Below are 16,694 nucleotides of genomic sequence, written 5' to 3'. Positions count from 1 at the left end.
TTCAGCAAGAGCCTTCCGAATATCGCTATTTGGAAGGTCTTTGCTGAATTCGTACCAAAAGGCGGATTATTCTATCCGGGACTCCATTCCAAAACAACGTTGCAGAACTTCGTACCAACATGCCCTGGTTACTTCCGGCTAATGATGAAGGCATGGATTTCTTCAATACTTTGACACTAGGAAACCTCTCTCTACTTTCGGCTAATAAGAATAAGAAGAAGAAGAAGAAGAAGAAGAAAAAGAGGAATAGTGGAGAAAAGAGAAAATAGAATATATTCTATTTTCTCTTCTTCTCCACTATTCCTTTCTTCTTCTCCTCTTCTTTTTCTTCTTTTTTCTTCTTCTTATTTATTTCTCCTCTTCTTTTCGGTAGAGGAAACCCTAAATAGCTAGCAAGTATCGTGGGTGTGAGATACATGTGGCCTTCGGTGTCGGACACTACATCCACGTCCCACAAGTGACGTGGGCGTCGAAGCCCGCGCCACTTGTGGGATGTGGGTGTAGTGTCCAACACCGACGGTACATGTATCTCACACCGACGATACTTTCTATTTAGGGTTTCTCCTCTACCGCTCCTCGACCTCTCGACAACCCTCGTTCCCGATAAAATAAAGAGGAAGAAGAAGAAGAAAAAAGAAGAAAAGAAAGAATAGAGGAGAAGACTTCCTCTTCTTCCTCTCCTCTTCTTCTCCCTCTTCTTCCCCTTCTTCCTCGCCTCTCTCATGAATGTCCGACGTTCTCGACCCCCCCCCCATGTGTCGAAGAAAAAAAAGAAGAAGAAAAAGAAGAGAAGAAGAAAGCAATAGAGGAGAAAAGAGAAAATAGAATATATATTCTAATTTTCTCTTCTTCTCCTCTATTCCTTTCTTCTTCTCCTCTTCCTTTTCTTCCTCTCCTCGTCTTCTCCTTCTTCTTCTCCTTCTTTCTCTACTCATTTTCCTTTTCCTTATTTTACTTTTTCCTCTCCACTAACATCATCATATATATGAAAAAATGCATATATGAAAAAAAAACATCATCATATATATCATCATCATATATATCATCTATCATCTATGAACAAAAATATTCCTAGATACATAAAAAATTTCTACAAATGAAAATAACCTAAAAAAATCATATGATCATCTATGAACAAAAAAAACATCATTTGATCATCTATCATCTATGAACAAAAAAATCATCATTTGATCATCTATCATCTATGAACAAAAATATTCATCATTTGATCATCTATCATCTATAAACAAAAATATTCCTAGATACATAAAAAAATTCTACAAATGAAAATAACCTAAAAAAATCATATGATCATCTATGAACAAAAAAACATCATTTGATCATCTATCATGCATCTATGAACAAAAAAATCATCATTTGATCGCTATCATCTATGAACAAAAATTTGCAAAGGGATGGCGCCGGCGGCCGGACCAAGCTAAGGAGAGGTCGGCGGAGAGGATGGCGTCGGGGCAGGGGCGCGGGCGACGGCGAGGGCGGGCCGGGGCGGCGCGCGGGCGACGGCGACGGGGGCGGGCCGGGGCGGCCGCGTCGGGGCAGGGGCGGGCCGGGGCAGGGGCCCGGGCGACGGCGAGGGCGCGGGCGACGGCAGGCGACGGCGAGGGCGCGGGCGACGACGGGCACGGGCGAGGCGATGGCGACGGCAGGGCAGCCTGGCGGCGTCGGCGTCGGGGCAGCAACTGCGAGAGACGGGAGTGAAAATTTCCAAAGTCTGAACTTATATAGCAAAGCCTTTAGTCCCGGTTCATGGCACAACCTGGGACTAAAGGTGGGCATTCGTCCCGGTTGGTGCCACCAACCGGGACCAAAGGCCAATTTTCGGCAGCCCAAAGGGCGGGAAGCGGCGGCCTTTGGTCCCGGTTGGTGGCACCAACCGGGACTAAAGGGTGGCAATGGTCACGGTTGGTGCCACCAACCGGGACCAATGCCCCCTTTAGTCCCGGTTGGTGCCACCAACCGGGACCAATGCCCTTGTGCGCCCCGCGCCCAAAAGTTTAGTCCCACATCGCTAGGTTAAGGGCGCCGGCACTGGTTTATAAGCGCTGCTCTGCCTCCCCATTCGAGCTCCTCTCTAATGCAGGCTTTCGGGCCTAAACCTGCTACTGCCTGTGGGCCTATTGGGCCTCTTCGGGCCTGAATCCTGGCCCATGTAGGGTTTCTAGTCGTATTCAGGCCGTGGAGGCCCAGTAGGTGGCATTTTTTTGGTTTTTTCTTTTTTATTTCTACATTTTTTTGGTTTTTTATTTTTTTATTTCTACTTAAAACAAAATACTTACAGTTTTTTAGTGATTTCTTTTTGCTTTTAGGTCACAAAAATTATAAACTTTCTGTTAGTGCCATTAGTTTTAAATTTTAAATAGTTTAAATTTGAATTTTTAAAAATTTGTGTGAATCACTAGTTTATGAATAACTTTACTATAAAATTAGAATTTTTTTCTATTTATTTTTTATTTCTACTTACAACTAAATACTTACAGTTTTTTAGTGATTTCTTTTTGCTTTTAGGTCACAAAAATTATAAACTTTCTGTTAGTGCCATTAGTTTTAAATTTTAAATAGTTTAAATTTGAATTTTTAAAAATTTGTGTGAATCACTAGTTTATGAATAACTTTACTATAAAATTAGAATTTTTTTCTTCTTTGCTATTTATTTTTTATTTATACTTACAATTAAATACTTATAGTTTGATTTTAGGTCACAAAAATTATATTCTTTTTGCTATTGAAGAATATTATAGTTTTATTTTAGTTGATCATAACATAATATTTTAATTGATTGTTTTTATTTTCATAAAAGTTTTGTAGTTCATTCTATTTGCTATTAATTCATTCTTTGAGCTAAATGACTCTGAAATTGGAAAGCATTTCAAAATGAACTCTGAAAAGGTTGAAAGTTGGCATGGTATCATCATTTCACCCACATAGCATGTTCCAAAAAGTAGAGAGGGTTACGACAAAAACTTGATGCACTTCGTGTACAAAATGGACAATCACTTTCAAAGTATCAAAGTTTCGAACCATAAGACATGAAAGCATTTCAAATGAACTCTGAAAAAGTTGAAAGTTGGGATGGTATCATAATTTCACCCACATAGCATTTGCTTATTGCGGGAGAAAGTCTTCACTTTTTCTTCGCTTGTGTCATTTGCTTATTGCGCCGTAACCATGGATAATCTTCATTGTTTATCAGGATGCTTGGGTCAACCTTGACATTGAAGGGAGGAATTTCATGAAACTTTTCATAATCTTCAGACATGTCTGTCTTGCCGTCCACTCCCAGGATGTCCCTTTTCCCTGAAAGAACTATGTGGCGCTTTGGCTCATCGTATGATGTATTCGCTTCCTTATCTTTTCTTTTTCTCGGTTTGGCAGACATGTCCTTCACATAGATAACCTGTGCCACATCATTGGCTAGGACGAACGGTTCGTCAGTGTACCCAAGATTTTTCAGATCCACTGTTGTCATTCCGTACTGTGGGTCTACCTGTACCCCGCCGCCTAACAGATTGACCCATTTGCACTTAAACAAAGGGACCTTAAAATCAGGTCCGTAGTCAAGTTCCCATATGTCCACTATGTAACCATAATATGTGTCCTTTCCGCTCTCGGTTGCTGCATCAAAGCGGACACCGCTGTTTTGGTTGGTGCTTTTTTGATCTTGGGCGATCGTGTAAAATGTATTCCCATTTATCTCGTATCCTTTGTAAGTCAATACAGTCAAAGATGGTCCCCTGGACAACAAGTACAACTCATCACAAACAGTGTTGTCACCTCTGAGACGTGTTTCCAACCAACTGCTGAAAGTCGTGATGTGTTCACATGTAATCCAGTCGTCGCACTGCTCCGGGTGTTTGGAGCGCAGACTGTTCTTGTGTTCATCGACATACGGGGTCACCAAGGTAGAGTTCTGTAGAACTGTGTAGTGTGCTTGAGACCAAGAATATCCGTCCCTGCATATTATTGAGTCTCTTCCAAGAGTGCCTTTTCCAGTCAGTGTCCCCTCATACCGCGATTTAGGGAGACCTATCTTGTTAAGGCCAGGAATGAAGTCAACACAAAACCCGATAACATCCTCTGTTTGATGGCCCATGGAGATGCTTCCTTCTGGCCTAGCGCGGTTACGGACATATTTCTTTAGGACTCCCATGAACCTCTCAAAGGGGAACATATTGTGTAGAAATACGGGCCCCAGGATGACAATCTCGTCGACTAGATGAACTAGGACGTGCGTCATGATATTGAAGAAGGATGGTGGGAACACCAGCTCGAAACTGACAAGACATTGCGCCACATCACTCCTTAGCCTTGGTACGATTTCTGGATCGATCACCTTCTGAGAGATTGCATTGAGGAATGCACATAGCTTCACAATGGCTAATCGGACGTTTTCCGGTAGAAGCCCCCTCAATGCAACCGGAAGCAGTTGCGTCATAATCACGTGGCAGTCATGAGACTTTAGGTTCTGAAACTTTTTCTCTGGCATATTTATTATTCCCTTTATATTTGATGAGAAGCCAGTCGTGACCTTCATACTGAGAGGCATTCAAAGAAGATTTCTTTCTCTTCTTTCGTAAGAGCGTAGCTGGCAGGACCTTTATACTGCTTCGGAGGCATGCCGTCTTTTTCGTGCAAACATTGCAGGTCCTCTCGTGCCTCAGGTGTATCTTTTGTCTTCCCATACACGCCCAAGAAGCCTAGCAGGTTCACGCAAAGGTTCTTCGTCACGTGCATCACGTCGATTGAGGAGCGGACCTCTAGATCTTTCCAGTAGGGTAGGTCCCAAAATATAGATTTCTTCTTCCACATGGGTGCGTGTCCCTCAGCGTCATTCGGAACAGCTAGTCCACCGGGACCCTTTCCAAAGATTACGTAGTGTAAATCATTGACCATAGCAAGCACGTGATCACCGGTGCGCATGGCGGGCTTCTTCCGGTGATCTGCCTCGCCTTTGAAATGCTTGCCTTTCTTTCGACATTGATGGTTGGTCGGAAGAAATCGACGATGGCCCAGGTACACATTCTTCCTGCATTTGTCCAGGTATATACTTTCAGTGTCATCTAAACAGTGCGTGCATGCGTGGTATCCTTTGTTTGTCTGTCCTGAAAGGTTACTGAGAGCAGGCCAATCGTTGATGGTCACGAACAGCAACGCCTTAAGGTTAAATTCCTCCTGTCTGTGCTCATCCCACGTACGTACACCGTTTCCATTCCACAGCTGTAAAAGTTCTTCAACTAATGGCCTTAGGTACACATCAATTTTGTTGCCGGGTTGCTTAGGGCCTTGGATGAGAACTGGCATCATAATGAACTTCCGCTTCATGCACATCCAAGGAGGAAGGCTATACATACATAGAGTCACGGGCCAGGTGCTGTGATTGCTGCTCTGCTCCCCGAAAGGATTAATGCCATCCGCGCTTAAAGCAAACCATACATTCCTTGGGTCCTTTGCAAACTCATCCCAGTACTTTCTCTCGATTTCTCTCCACTGCGACTCGTCAGTGGGTGCTCTCAACTTCCCATCTTTCTTTCGGTTCTCACTGTGCCATCGCATCAACTTGGCATGCTCTTCGTTTCTGAACAGACGTTTCAACTGTGGTATTATAGGAGCATACCACATCACCTTCGCAGGAACCCTCTTCCTAAGGGGCTCGCCGTCAACATCACCAGGGTCATCTCGTCTGATTTTATACCGCAACGCACCGCATACCGGGCATGCGTTCAGATCCTTGTATGCACCGCGGTAGAGGATGCAGTCATTAGGGCATGCATGTATCTTCTCCACCTCCAATCCTAGAGGGCATACGATCTTCTTTGATGCGTATGTACTGTCGGGCAATTCGTTATCCTTTGGAAGCTTCTTCTTCAATATTTTCAGTAGCTTCTCAAATCCTTTGTCAGCCACAGCATTCTCTGCCTTCCACTGCAGCAATTCCAGTACGGTACCGAGCTTTGTGTTGCCATCTTCGCAATTGGGGTATAACCCTTTTTTGTGATCCTCTAACATGCGATCGAACTTCAGCTTCTCCTTTTGACTAATGCATTGCGTCCTTACATCGACAATGACCCGGCGGAGATCATCATCATCGGGCACATCGTCTGGTTCCTCTTGATCTTCAGCAGCTTCACCCGTGGCAGCATCATTGGGCACATCGTCTGGTTCCTCTTGATCTTCACCAGCTCCCCCCGTTGCAGCATCATCGTATTCAGGGGGCACATAGTTGTCATCGTACTCTTCTTCTTCGCCGTCTTCCATCATAACCCCTATTTCTCCGTGCCTCGTCCAAACATTATAGTGTGGCATGAAACCCTTGTAAAGCAGGTGGGAGTGAAGGATTTTCCGGTTAGAGTAAGACCTCGTATTCCCACATTCAGTGCATGGACAGCACATAAAACCATTCTACTTGTTTGCCTCAGCCGCATCGAGAAACTCATGCACGCCCTTAATGTACTCGCGGGTGTGTCTGTCACCATACATCCATTGTCGGTTCATCTGCGTGCATTATATATAATTAAGTGTCCAAATTAATAGAAGTTCATCATCACATTAAAACCAAAGTGCATACATAGTTCTCATCTAACAACATATAGCTCTCCAGAGCATCTAATTAATTAAACCATACATTCAAACTATGTAAAACATTTCAATGCGAAAACAAATGCGATCATAATCGCAACCAAGGTAACAATTGATCCAACGGCATAATGATACCAAGCCTCGGTATGAATGGCATATTTTCTAATCTTTCTAATCTTCAAGCGCATTGCATCCATCTTGATCTTGTGATCATCGACGACATCTGCAACATGCAACTCCAATATCATCTTCTCCTCCTCAATTTTTTTATTTTTTCCTTCAACAAATTGTTTTCTTCTTCAACTAAATTTAACCTCTCGACAATAGGGTCGGTTGGCATTTCCGATTCACATACATCCTAGATAAATAAAATCTATGTCACGTTGGTCGGCATAATTTTCATAAACAATAAATGAACCAATAGTTATAAAGATAATATACATACCAAATCCGAATCATAGACAGGACGAGGGCCGACGGGGGCTGATACCAAAACCATCGCACTATATAAGATGCAATAATAAATGTAAGAAAATGATACAAGTATCTATCTAAACATACAAGTAAGAATATTTTTCCTTTCAGAAAGAAGATAAGAACAAGAGGCTCACCACGGTGGTGTCGGTGATGAGATCGGCGCGGGTGATCGACGACGGTGAAGATGGGGACGGGGCGTGACGGACCGCTAAATCTAGACAAATCTCGAGGAAAATGGAGCTTGGAGGTCGAGCTTCGAGAGGAGAAAGCTTAAGTAGTGTGGCTCGGGCATTCCATCGAACACCTCATGTGCATAGGAGGTGAGCTAGAGCACCACAAAGCCCTCTCCCCCTCGGCCAGAAAAAACAGAGCACTGTGCTCTGCTCTTGCGCGAGGGGGTATATATAGGCACCTCATTGGTCCCGGTTGATGACATGAACCGGGACTAAAGGGAAGCCTTTGGTCCCGGTTCAAGCCACCAACCGGGACCAATGGTGGTGGGCCAGGAGCGAGGCCCATTGGTCCCGGTTCGTCCCACCAACTGGGACCAAAAGGTCCAGACGAACCGGGACCAATGGCCCACGTGGCCCGGCCGGCCCCCTGGGCTCACGAACCGGGACCAATGCCCACATTGGTCCCGGTTCTAGACTGAACCGGGACTAATGGGCTGAGCCGGCCTGGACCATAGCCCTGTTTTCTACTAGTGAAATATGGCCCCTGAGAGGCATACTAATGGCGCATGGTGTTATATACTAATGGCGCACTGGGTGGTGCGCCATTAGTATACCAGATACTAATGGCGTGATACTAATGGCGCACCAGTGATGCGCCATTAGTAGGCAAAACTGGTGCGCCATTAGTAGGCCTTTTCCTAGTAGTGAAAGTAGCTGTTTGTCGGACCTTGCTTTGCCGGAGCCTTTTGCCGTCCGCCATTCATGCCTTTGCCGTCCGCCGTGGCAGACGGCAAAGTAGCTGATTCCTGTAGTGTGGGGTTCGGGGAAGACCGCAACGAGGACTTCAACCATGGCAGACATGGCAGAGCTCAGAGCTCGCTAGGAAGATGACCCGAGGTCATGGGGCTTGCTATGGAGGACACCCACGTCTTCTGTTGTACACCATGATGCCCTGGGAGCGGTTGGGATCCGCCGGCGTGCTTCAACGACATCAAATCGAAGGCGGCGGTCCGAGGATGGAGGCGGGGAAGATGCGTCCTGGCGCTCGGTCCTGGACTTCTCTGGTCAAATTCGTCGTCTAGGGCGATGATGTCATGTCGTAAGAGCACCCTGGCGAGGTAGCGACGCTTGGGGTTGCCGTTGGCCATGTGCTGGACAGACGACGGCGACGGGGCGGCCTCCGGTTGGCTTGCGGGAGAGGGCTAGAGGACGGGATAGAGAAAAAGGGCGAGGGGCAGAGAGAGAACGAGGGCGAGAGGGTAGTGGTGTCAGGAGGGACCAGCGAAGGAGGCGGCACCAGTTCAACACCCCCACTGGAGTTGAGAGAGAGAGATTGGTCGTCTGCCCATCGTTGGGCAGGGAGAGAGACGTGAGAGAGAGAGAAATAGTTTTTCCTTTTTCTTTTTTATTATTTTTTCTACTTGGGTCCACCTGTAAGTGTGTGTGAGAGAGAGGGTGAGAGAAAGGGATTTTCTGTTTTTATTTTTTGAGAATGGCCCCGCCAGTAAGTGAGACATCGAGATAGGGGCAAAAATGTGAAGGAAACGGCCAGATAGCAGTCAAACGGCTTTGACCAGACGGAAACGGAACGGAAGGGCATTTCTCTAAGGTCACCTAACGGCGGAGGAGCAAATTTGAGCATGCTTTGAAATTAGGGGTAAATCTGAGTAGTGGGTTCGAGTTAGGGGCACACATGTAAATGGCCCATGTAAAATTTGTTTGTGGTGGATAATTTAAGTTTAGTTCAATTGGACCATTTATAAAAGTTTTCATGTTTTGAGAATCTATGTATATATATTTTTGTAATGCCATGAAATAAATTTTCATGTACAACAATATATATATAAGTTGTCCACTACAAATTAACTCAACTTAAGTTGTCCACTACAAATAAACTTTTATAGATGATACAATTGAACTCAACTTAAGTTGTCCACTACAAATAAACTTTACATTGATGCTCACTTCAACTCCAACTTATATAAGAGTAGATGATCCAGTTAAACTCAAACTTACATAGATAATGCATTCAACTCAAACTTTCATTGGTGCCCACTTCAACTCAAACTAACATAGATGGTCCATAATTCGATAATATAAGTTCATTGACCCTCCATACTAATTTGCCTCACTATCGGGCACGACTACGCCATTATCTTCGTCCTTTGAAAGTTTGGTGGGGTTGCTACCGCATAGAATACAAAACCCCAGTTTTGTCCATCGCCGCAACCGTTGACAATCTATGCACCAAGTATTGCAGGGAAGAATGTGGTTGCCTCACATGTCGCAAGAATGCAACTCTTTTGCCACCGGCAGCCTGCATCCCATGCAAAGAAAAATTGTACGGTCACCATGGACACCACACTTGATGCACACCCACTGATGTATGCAGATGTCTTCAAGCTTGGCGAACAACTCGTTGACGCATGCTTTGCGATGATCGTAATCCGCGGACGTCACTTGGAGGCGTGCGCGATGACTCTCAATGAACTCCTCATCATCAACCATGACTTGATCACCTTCCACAAAATCCAAGGGGTGTTTGGTTTTGCTCTCCACCTCCACCACGACGGCCTCTCCATCTGAATCCGCCATGATCTTGTCCTCCACCAAAACCTCTCCACCCGCCTCACCTTCAGCCATCGCTTATGTTCCTTCTAAGCAAGAAGAGGAGTCAAAAGGAACGAGAGGAGCATGCAGAGTGCCAAACGTGTTCACACCTACCAAAAGTAAATGTGTTCGCACCATGCATGGAGCTTTTCCATCCCGCGTACACTCCTACGAAGGAAAATATATGTGAGAAAATTGGGAGCTTGATTCCCGTTACCACGTCCTAATTTATTAACCAAACACGACTAAAATTCCTCCGGTGGTGGAAATGCATGAGAATCAAACCACACCGAGTAAACTGTGACGAAGGGAGTACTTAAACCGAAGAGGCGTGATGCATTTATTCAGTTATTCACGCAAAAAAAAATGGCCACCAATTGCATTTTTATTCAATAAGAACTTGGTATGTCAAGGTAAATTAACATAAACCAGATTACTAAAAAAATGTTTGCCAACTCTTCTGACAATGCAACCTAACAGACCATTGGACATATGAAAACTAGTAAGCTGAAATGTACAGCGTGCAAAGATTAGTTGCCGAGTGCAGATATTACTGCAAAGAATGACACTTTTGGAGTAATACAGACATGATAATGTTCATGCTTCCAAACTAAGCAAAACAGCACCAACGTTTGTATCTTCACTGCCAACCCGCAAATTTCCTCCAACATTGTCTGCACCAACAATTTGTGCCAACCAGATGACATTCGTGTAAACCGGATGGATTTTGATATAAACCGCAAGTTATTCATGCAAACATAGCGGATTTCATATAAACCAGAAGTAGCGATGGCCTTCTTGGCACTCGAGCGGCGACGACCTACCGTGCACTACTCTTCCTCACGATCGGCGACGCCCGCGAACGTGCCGGCTTCATGGTCATGACAGCGGGGTGCGGCCTCGCCGGAGCTGGCGATGTCCTCCTCCTCGTCGGTCTTGCCCCACACCTCGTCTCCCGCCTCGTCGAACTCCTTGTAGGTGACCTCTAGTTCCGTCTGACGCTGGCGGTACCGCCAATGGGCGAAGTAGTAGGACTCGAGCAGCGTCGCCTGCTCCACCACATCTGCGTCAGGCGCGATCTCCCTGCCGGCGTTGACCTGCTTCTCCACCTGCTGGTGCTCCTAGAGCAGCTAGAGGTTGTAGGCCACTCCTCCCGCACCATGTCCATGTAATGGGCACGGACCTTGCCGATGGTCACGGCGCAATGCACCGGCGAGGGTGGCGTCGGCTCGTCCTCGACCGCGTCCTCTATTGAGACGTTGTCAACCTCCGGCTGCCTGCCGCCCTGACAACCGGCAGCAATGTCAGCCATCTCCTTCTGCTCCGGCGATAGTTCATACCAAAGAGCTTCGGTTAATTTAGTTATATGGATAGCCAATCTTTGGGCTGACTTGGTTGACATTGGTATATACTCCCTTTGTTCCTAAATATAAGTGTTTTTAGAGATTTCAATAAGGCCTACATACGGATGTATATAGACATATTTTAGAGTGTAGATTCACTCATTTTGCTCCGTATGCAGTCCACATTGAAATCTCTAAAAAGATTATATAGACATATCTTGAGTGTAGATTCACTCATTTTGCTCCGTATGTAGTTCGCATTGAAATCTCTAAAAAGACTTATATTTAGGAACGGAGGGAGTATATTCTATGTTATACTGTTAAATAACAAGCCTTCTGTTATCTATATTCTAGTTAATACGTGCGCTTGGGAGTCTTTGCATTTTGAATAAACCAAGATCTTACCATGACTGCAATTTTAGAGAGACGTGAAAGTACAAGCCCGTGGGGTCGTTTCGGCAACGGGATAACTGGCATTGGAAATCGTCTTGACATCGAATGGTTTGGTGATTTGATGATCCCTACCTTATTGACCGCAACTTCTGTATTTATTATTGCCTTCATCGCTGCCCCTCCAGTAGATATTGATGGTATTCGTGAGCCTGTTTCTGGTTCTTTACTTTACGGAAACAAATATTATCTCTGGTGCTATTATTCCTACTTCTGCGGCTATCGGATTGCACTTTTATCCAATTTGTAGCACGAGGAGGTCATGGTGTGGGAGTGGTGTGGAAGAGGAGAAAGTGACCGGAGGAAGATGAATGCGGCTATGGCCGGGATTGCAGTTTATATGGCGGGCGAATGGCAATGGTGGGCGGCAGAGGGACGGACAGGTGGTGCCGGAGTAGGTACCTCGAAAATTGCGTGTCATTAATGTGGGCGTCGAAAGAATGGACATGGTGTCACAGTCGCGTGCACTGGGAAGCGGCGCGGGCGGTGCAGTCTCGGCCGGCGCGTCGCTTCAATGCTGGCGCCAGTAAGAGGTCACGTCCGCTCTGGCGGGCATGAATGCGGCACTGAACCGTTTCGGGTGGAATGGCGCGGAGGCAAGGGAGGGGGGTTTGGGTGGGCCAGGGCGGTCAGATGCGGGCGTGGTGGCGGTCCAGACACCAGCAAAGCCTTCTAGTTTGTCTCTGGTTTGCGGGAAAAACTGCGTCCGGACCTTTCAGCGGACGGATACATCCCCGCATTGGATGGCACAAGACGTCCGGACTGCACAGTCCGCACGTATGGCGGTTTGATTGTCAGCGTTGAAGATGCCCTAACTGATAGTTATACATGTTCTCTCCTAGCAACTATATATACATGTAATTGCCAAATCTGTCATTGTTTAGATATAACAGAAATGCAGCTATACATATTCTCTCATGGCCTCTATATATGTAATGGACAAATAAGTAACAGTAATACAGAGGGTAAATATAACAGATACGCAACAGAAGAGTTTCGCACCATTACCAGGGAAAGTGGAAGGTCCTTTTTGCTTGGAATTTCGGAGTAGCCATAGTGGAGGAACCTCGTCTGTTGCGTATGTGCATATGTGGACACTGGTAGATAACTCCATGTCATATAAGATGATCTCCGCGTATATACTGTAACCCCTGCATATCATCTCCACGCACAGACCTATGAGGAACAAATCCGGCAGAATACAAGTGAAAGCAGTTTGAATATTGCGATGATATAAACATCTCAGACGAATACATGGATCTATTACATATTACTACATGGATCTACCCAGCTCTTGGATCAATCCATCCAGATTACTACATGGATCAACCCATCTTTAGTAAGGAAAATTAATTCTTGGATCGACCCATCCAGATTGCTACATGAGAGCGGTTTTCAGTAGCACGAGCTACACGATACCCCCTATCAAAGCCATCCAATTTGATCTCCAATGCATATGGATGTGTGCATGGATTTCAAAATAAGCAGCTACCATAGACGCTAAATACTCTGGCAAGGGGTGAAGGCCCGTGACAGCAATTTCCAAGAAAAGCTACAGTGTCTGCCACTATCCAGCACTAGCATTGCGATGGTACAGTTCTACACAATTAAAAAACACTCTCTCTCCAACGGATGACATGCTGTCAAACGAACCTCATACTAGTTGACTTGTTGGGGACAGGGCGTTTTGGTGCCCGAGCCCAGCTGATCCCGATATCTGTGCCTTCCCTCCCGCGCTCGGGATGGGTGAATAACGAGCTGGCGTGTCAGACGCGAACCGCAGATAATGAGGTGTGAGGCGAAATACGGTACAAAACAGTGCGCGCAAGGTGGGCCCAGAGCGTATGGGCGAGCAGGCGGAGACGCGGGTGTGGCCTGAGCCGTGGGCGTCCGCGGAACACGGCGTTAACCAGGACGTCTCATCTTTTCCTGAGCGAAGGTCCATGACGACCGCCGCTTATTCCGAGCCCCGTGCGTGAGAAATCCTGAATGGAACGGCGATGGTGAGGCGACGCGAGGGTGCGCAGGTGATGCGAGGAAGGGGAGCGGCGACAGGTTTGTCCTCCGCGCATCAACCGACGGGGTGAAGGCCGGCGGGATGGAGATCTTGATGGATCCTGTGGACAAGTGAGTTCCCCTTTCTTGATCCAAACCTCTACTGATCATTCAGCCCATCTGCCGTCGATGATTGATGAGTTCGGAACAGGTTTCCGCTGCGAGAGGAGTTCGCCGACAGCCTGAGCACCCAGATCTGATGGCCCTTGTCGTGCTGCGGCGTGGAGGACCGGGGCACAAGCGGCCAAGGAGTCGAATGTCGCTTCTGGGGGCGCACAGGCGGTGAGCGTCAACGACGACCGACGCAAGAGGAAAAGGTTCTCCTATACATTCTGCGCAGTCGACTGGGAAGGTAAAATCGGAAGGGCCCGGTTAGACAACATGGTGATTTCCTTGAAATGCAATTTATAGTTCTGATTTTAGATGGCTTGAACTAGAATGTTACGCATGAAGCTCTCAAGTTTAACGAACGGGTAGGAACTGAATAATTTTGTGAACGCATGACCAATGATTTAGCTGTTTGAGGCATGCACGAGAACCTCAAAAGGAAGCGTCTGCATTTAGGCAAAGTCGGCAAGGATTTTGTATGGCTCATAGTAAATGGTCTTAGAGTGAAATGCTTCTGATGTATATAAATATGCAGAAAATGTAAAATAGATAGTGACATGACTATAACGACTGAATGTTACTGAAGTTTTTTGAAACCGGGTTGTTTACAGGTTGAGGCTCGGTAGCGCCTCACCAGACAGAACCCCATGCGTGTCTAGGATGGGTGCGCTCGAGCAAACAATTAGGAAATTTGCGAAGGAACCATCGAGAAGTCTGATCAAACTTGAGCTGGGACTAAGCTCCGAATCCCTCGGAGAGGCGTACGACTTCTACAACTTGTACTCGTTGGAAGTTGGATTCGGCATAAGATATGGTAAAAGTAGGTTGAACGCTGTGAGGATGAAATCAATGCAGGAAATTGTCTGTGGATGCCCGGTGAGAGTCCTGATCCGAACTTCATAAAAATGCCTGCTTCCGTTGGTTTAATATGCTGAAATGTTTGTGGCTGAATGCTTATGTTTTGATTGTCTTTGCATGGGAAGCCTGAAGCAGAGAACAGTTGGACTTGTCAATGTGAGTGCCCGGCACTGATCAGACTCTTGAGGGCTGCAGACAGCCAGACACCACTCAGTGTCTCCTACCATGGGGGGAGAGAGTGCACTGGCAATCGCAGAAGCACATAGATAGATGTCATCATTTGTAGTTTCTTCGGGTCTATGGAGAAATTACCATTAACAAAGAGGACTTTGGGAAACATATGTGGCAAGATAAGTTGCTAGCAGGCATGCAGATGATGACTTCTGGGAAACGTTGGAGGTTTCCACGGACCCAGATTTCACTTACTGCGTACTTGCTTACAGTCAGATGAAGATCAAGAATTTGATGTGGACTAACGGTAGCAGCAGGATGCCGAACGGGTTCTATGATGTGGTCACTTTTGACACGACGTAAGGATGAATATATGACATGCCTTTCGGGCTCTTCATGGGTTTTCAGAGTGTGATACTAGCAGTGCTAATGAGAAACGAGAAAGTCGAGAAGTTTGAGTGGGGTTTTGCCGAGTTCCTGGGAATGATGGGTGGACCAGTGCCTGAATAATATTGACAGATATTTTAATCAAGAAAACATCAGTTCTCTACATTTTACTGGAGTGAGCTAATGTTCATGTGTTAATCAGTGCAGATCAGAACAGAGCTATGGAGGTGGCTATAAGTTAAATCAATCCTGAGACTGTGCATCGGTGGTTCAAATGGCACATATTGAAGAAATCTAAAGAGTTCTTGGGACCTCTGTACACGAAGAAGAATGAGTTCAGGGCGGAGTTCCACGACGTTGTCAACCACATGCTTACAGTGGTCGATTTTGAAAATGCCTGGGCTATGTCGCTGAAAAAGTACAATCTGAAACATCACCTGTATATGACGCAGATTTATGAGGTACGGACAAAGTGGGCAAAGCCTTATTTCAATGGTGTTTTCTGGGCAAAAGTGGCAATCACATGGTGGACTGAGAGCGCCAATCATACGCTGAAGACCGATGCATATGTTTGTAAGTCAGTATATTGAGGTTGCAATTCGACCGTGAACGGGATGGAAACGAGATGAGAGCTACGAGGAAAAAAGAACAATGATTGTAAGTCCCGGTTTTCATTTCATTGACGAGCATTTCTAGAGTGATGATTGATTCGAGATTGTTCTAACACTTGCCCCCTTGTGTAGAGTGGAGTTGAGGCAGACAAACCTTGCGATCCGAACACATACACGCGACCACTTGGTGGTGTGCAAAAATAGATGTGTCATTTGAGTTAAGTTGTGTAGCTTATGATCCGTGGATTTTTTGATGTGTTTCAGTGAGCAATGCTCCATGCTTGTTCCTCCAGTGCATGAACTGTGTACCCCTTGTGAACGTTGAGTAAAATATCTTTGAACTGGTTTGCATACTTGGCTGACTTATGTAGAACTGATGCCAAGATGCAGATGACAAATGTTTCTGATGAGCTTGCTGTTGGTATCTCTGTAGAATGATCTGTGGCTTTGTTGCATTGATGTTTTTTCATGTCGTGGTGGTCTTGCATGCAGAGAACGAGGCACTATGTCACGACCTGATGTGAAAACATGTCTTTCTCCTGTCGCTTAGCACGGAAATGTAATGGTAGTAGGTGGCCATTTTCTTTAAGGGCTAGGCAGCCGTTTGGTTATTCGGCGTAAGCTACGGTCTAGCATGGCCCAGGATTAAAAGCAAGGCCGTTTCCTTGTTCTATGGACCCAAACGGGGCTTTCTCCAACTACCATAATAAATGCGATGGCCTGGTTAGTGTTTTTTTGCAAATACACAGAAGATACGAGAGAGAAATACGGGAATAGCGCTGCCATCCCAAGAAGAGTCGATGGCAGGGATAGCGAGAGCATCTGAGCTCGGGCTCAGAATCGAATTTCCCACTTGT

This window comes from Triticum urartu, chromosome 1A (genome assembly GCF_056163025.1).
Source record: "Triticum urartu cultivar PI428250 chromosome 1A, HENAU_Tu73, whole genome shotgun sequence".
Lineage (NCBI taxonomy): Eukaryota > Viridiplantae > Streptophyta > Magnoliopsida > Poales > Poaceae > Triticum > Triticum urartu.
Note: the sequence above shows the minus strand (reverse complement) of the source record.